Genomic DNA, 5,694 nt, shown 5'->3' with positions numbered 1-5,694 from the left:
GAAAATGTGATGTTGCATGATTTTAAGGACAGTTGCTTTGGGTGCCATATATTGAGAGGTCTAGTAGCATGTGTCAAGTTTGCTCTTGACAATAGCACTTCCTGTTCTTCCTCTTCCTAAAAGGAAGTTTAATTGGAGTGATCTGGGAAAAACAGAAGATGAGGAAGTGGAGAGAGATAGTAGAGGTAAAATTTTGGATAAATTTGCCTAGAAAATGGAGCAGTGAAGTGGGAACACTGATAGGAGAAGGATATAGAGTCAAATATAAATTTTAACTTTTAGTTGAAAAGTCAGAGATAAAGCATTCCAGATGGAAATTATTAAAATCTGGGTGTCTTTCCCAAAGAGTAAAAGGGGACAGAGCTGATGCTGTTGAAAACAGGAAGGAGTAAAGTCATTGAGAAAACAGGAGAAAAAAGGATGAAGAGCAGTAGACAAGGGGTTGGTCTCTGATAGGTCCTGAGCATTACTTCCCTTGTAAGAGAAAGGAAGACCAAAGATACCTGAGATTCAGTTGACCAACAGAAACAACTCACCCTTCCCTGGCTGGTTCAGAATATGTAGTCGAGGTTAACATATTTTACTCTCTTCTAACGTAAACTTTTCAGCTCCACTCAGTTTTTCCTCGGTTAATAATCAATAAGAGAAAAAACATAGTGAGAGTCCTAGGAGATGTGTGTTTCTTTCAAATTTCAGCTATTGCCTCTTCCTGCCCCAAGTAGCAGATTGTCCCTCATGTGTGATTTAAGATACAAAAGCTTTTCAACATAAGCCAGAAAAAAATGAGCATTTGGAGGGCATATGGCACTGCAGTAATTAATGTATAACTAACATGGGATTTTGGTCACGTTATAAAGAGACAATATATTTGAAAGAAAAGATGTCTTTACATTTGAAAGGTCAAGGTCCATTACTTTCTGCTAAATATAACCGTGAAAATGAGGACTTTAGTGATTAAATTTCTCAATCCTCTAATCTGATTATCAATTTTGGCAGATGTTCTTCTTAGAGCATTATGGCAATGTATTTAAATTGTAGCTATCATTTGCCCTATGAATGAATTATGAACTTTATGTTTTCATAGAAAAGAAAACTGATATAGCGCTGTCCAGGTACTGAACCAGGGTTATGAAAATATATATAACAAGCTTGATTTTGGCCTCTGTTAATGTGGAAAAAAAGAATGTATATACAGTCAATGAGACCAAGGGATCAGGATTTAGACTGCCTGTGCTAACTGAATAGCTTTGAGAAAGTCACATATCTATCAAAATGTTCAGCTTTCTCATTGCAGAGTAGGGAGAGTATCGTATCTCCCTCAAGTGGTTATTGTGTGGGATTTAATGAGCTAATAAATTCAAGGCACAATGCAAAGTTTCACTGTTGTGCCCACTAGTATAGTGATTGCCAAGGAGATTTCCACATGATTTCCTTCCACAGGGAGAATTCCACAGGGATTAGGGGAACATTTCTCTTCCTTTCTCCATTCTTGATGTGCCAAGAGCTTAGTAACCCAGGCTAGAATTTTGGCTAGGTGGTGAGACTGCACTGAGTTGAGAAGTCTTGGATAAAAATCATCTAAAATTTGCCGTAATCTTCTGGATGCCATACACCGTTAAGGATGTAGCAATCTGAGTGAGATTAAAGATGGTCTTCGTTGTGAGTAGACATAATGACGCTTGAGGGAATATACATCCAGGAAGCAGAGAAAAGCGGTTTCTGCGAGTCTGCTCCTCTGGAAGAAGGCAATACTTTGTTAGAACCACAGCACCTAAAACAGCCAACCAAAACAAATAGATTAAGGAATGAGTCTCTGTATTGCATAGGCCTAGAAGATATAGTGTCAAGCATGTTTGCATATTGTAGATTTTATTTGGAATTCAGCTTTGCTTACGTTTTATTTACTTCCTCCTCTATAATCCTATACAATCTAGTACATATTTTTGATGTTATACTAAGAACATTGTAATGTAACTGGGCTATATAGTGTTCATTCATCTACCCTATTATGCTCTGAGGTTCCTCATATTTGTATCCCAAATGTCTAGCATAAAGTTTGTCATACTTCAAACATTTAATCAGCTCCCTTTAAGGTAGATTAATGAAGGAATGAACACAGTAAGAGACACATTATAAACCCTCATTATCTCTTTCTAGGGAGAAGTGGATTCATAAAATTAGGCACAGAGTATACCCCATCCTTTCATGTGGCTTCATCTTATTATAGAACACTGTCAGATGCACTCTGTGCCTGACAGAGGGTGCATTAGAGTAAATGTTTCTTACATGGGCCAGCTAGTTAGAAAAATACCTAGCTGGTGAAGGAGTTGCTTAAACTTTAGCAAAACCCTCATGACCATTTATTGCTCAGAAGAGATTAACTGCTTTTCTTAGCATATGTGTAAACTCCCTTTAGTGCCAGCTGGACTCATTTCAAGTTTTATTTTGGCAGGGCTTAAACTAACAGGCAGCAAAAACTGCATTTGTTTATTAAGGAGTTAACAGCGTAACTCCTTAAATAACTATGTTACATAATATGTATCTCCAAATCACTGGGCTTGATTAATTCTCATCATTCACTCATAAGCCAGACATGCTACCTCTCTCTAAGGTATCTGAAAGAGAGGAAGACCATCTGCCACAATCCCTTTCTTAAATTCTTGATTCACCTACCGAGACTGCAGGGCTCTCAGAGGATATAGCATCATACTCAAGGCATGGGAGGGGCTAAACAGTTCAAAATCAACTTTATTTGTTGTGGGGTCCAGGGGTGTGGTGGTGAGAAAGATCAGAGGCAGCAATCTGACACATGCAGAGGCGCTCCTGGACTCACTGTAGCTTTTGCATTTTTAAATTCTGGTATTTCGTATTCTACTTTAAGGTCTTGGTATGGTAGAAAGAACTTAGGCCTAGGTGCAACAGAAAGAATATAGGACTAAGAATCCAAAACTGTGGATTCTAGTCTCAGGTCTGCCAACAACCATGCCAGGTAAACCCGACCAGATACTTAACCTTTCCAGGTCTCAGTTCACACTTCTGTAAAGTGAACACACTTATAGTTCCATTCAGCATTCAGAGTATAACAACTCCATGCCTTATTGTTACAGAACTCCAGACTCTTTTGAGCCTTTGTCTTTAGCCACAGACAATTTAATTATCAATTGGTATAGCAGTGATAAATCAATCTGGATGACTGTTTTTCCCAATTATCTCTAGCCTTGCACTTCCTGTTGACTTTGGACAAAGGAATTACCTTCCTCAGCCTTGTGGCAGCATTTTGGCCTAGACACTGGGTTAAGGAGATTCAAGTGCTATGACATCCCTTTGGAGGCTGATTGTGGTGGTCATGTTGCTCCTTCCAAAATATTCTAAGTGTAAATTCGGTAACGTCAAAGTAGTCTCCAGGAAATTTAGATTACCCTTATATTGGAAGACGTCTTTTTCATGGATATAAAAACACTCAATTATTCTGCAATTAAAAGAAATACTTTTTTTTTTTTGTAATAACCTGGCTTAGTAATCTCAAACTTCTGCCAGTTCCACTTGTTTAATACTCCTCCGTCTGTAGTCATAGAGGTTTTAAGGATGCACCCTGTTTGGCATAGTAAAGGAGACGGAAACCAGCATTTCTAGAGCATTTCTTGGGACTGATTCCAACCTGCATCTACAGACCATACCACAGAAGGGTGAGAGGCCCGTTTTTGCCCCTCTCCCATTTCCACTACATGCCTTTTACAGCAGCCCTGAGTGGGCTGAGGATTCTGCTCTGAGAACTCCTTGAAGCTCATTTCCCTAGAAAAGACTACCAGGAAGTCTGACAACTTTGCGAACAGAGAGGTGACCTGTGAGCTTAGTTAAGAGAAGAGGTGACAGGAGCAAGGCCATGGGCTTTAATTCTATAAGGTCAGTTCAAGTTGCTCTGTTTCCTGATGGGAGTTTGATGCTCCATCTCATAATTGTGTGCCAAGGCTCTCAATGGGAAGTAGGATATAGGATGATCTGCATGAAATTTGTGCCACTGTGTGAGGGGCTAAAACAGTATCTTTGAATGCATAGGCATTTTCCATTTAATCTGCATAACACATCTGTGAGGTAGAGTTATTATGTCTATTAGAAAAGGAAACTGAGGCTCAGATAGTTTTAAATGACTTGTCCAATGTAGCAAGGAATGAAATCCAGGTATCCTCTGAATTCCAACTCTATTTTTCCATGGCACCATGCAATTTCCCAAAATGTCTGTCTTGATTCAAAAGGGCTAATGTTATTTTTTTTTTTTTAGGTCAGATTCAGAGTTTCACTCTGTCATCCAGGCTGGAGTGCCATGGCACGACCACAGCTCACTGCAAATTCAAACTCCTGGGCTTAACCAATCCTTCCATCTCAGCCTCCCATATAGCTGGGACTACAGGTATACACAACCACGCCCAGCTAAGATAAAAAATTTTTTTTTTGTAGAGATGGAATCATGCTGTGTTGCCCAGGTTTGTCTCTGACTCCTGGCCTCAAGCGATCCTCCGGTCTCAGCCTCCCAAAGTGTTGGGATTACTAGCAGGAGCCATTGTGTCCAGTGGTTCATTTTTTTTTTTTGTATGAGCAAAAGATGATCAAAAAGTGTCCAGCAGTTGAGAACAAAGAGAAATGACAGAAGAGAGTGCTGCATGAAAACTGAGTATCAGCCCTTAAATTTTATTTTAGTCTGGTTTAAAAATATATTTAATTTTATTCAGAAGATAGAAATAGGCAAGTTCGAAGTTGAGATAACTTTTCTCCTGAATATGATTCTCAGCAAATGAGTGGTAAATTCCCTCTCCTAATAATACTTTGAAAGAACTGGGAGGGTCTAATCTGACTACTCTGAATGTGTCATTCTGAAACTGGCTGTCTGTCTCAGTGGTTGGTGCATTAGAGCCAGCTCACACAGATTTTGGCTATGGGGAGCTCTGGCTCTTGGAGATCTTTTCCCATCTCAGCATTCAGTGATTCTGCAGTGGCAGCTTGAAACTGACCTTAGTGAGAGCATTTACCCCCAGAAATCAGTGAACTATACAAACCATCTCCCTCCCATTTTATTTTTTCCCTACTGGAGAGGTGACAATTAAACATTTACCCTTATAGTTTCAACTATCATTCTTAATCATAGATATCTGCTAATCAAAGCTGACAGCATTTCCAGATCAGGCTGGTTTTCCTAGGACTGCGACCTTGTAACATGACATCAGAATGACTGAAAACTGGCACAAGGATATAATGTGCAAAATATCTCAGAGTATTAACCCACTTTGAGCAAGTGTATCCTATATTTTTCAGGGCTTCCTGGAAACTTGAAAGAGAACTTCTATAAACTACTCCCAGTATCCTCAGAAGTCAAGAATAATTATTTACTTGAGAATGTTGAATAGAACAAGAGAAAAGGGGAAGGGAAGACACATATATTAAAATGTCTTCAAAAATATCTTTAATATTTTATGTAAAATTTCACTGTAGGTAATTGTTTGTATTTAAAAAAAAGTAGGTCACAAGCTAATATGTCAAAGGAACAGGGAACTTTAATAGATGTACTAACATTAGGAAACGTGTGGCAAGACACTGATCTGGTCAAATCTTCAGAACTCCCCAAGGCTATCTCTCTGGACTACTATGTTTCATCTCGAAAAACATAGCTACATACAAAAACGTACGTAGCTCCATACATGC

The sequence above is a fragment of the Mandrillus leucophaeus genome, unplaced genomic scaffold (genome assembly GCF_000951045.1).
Source record: "Mandrillus leucophaeus isolate KB7577 unplaced genomic scaffold, Mleu.le_1.0 Scaffold148, whole genome shotgun sequence".
In the NCBI taxonomy this organism is placed as follows: domain Eukaryota; kingdom Metazoa; phylum Chordata; class Mammalia; order Primates; family Cercopithecidae; genus Mandrillus; species Mandrillus leucophaeus.
This window is presented reverse-complemented; position numbering follows the sequence as displayed.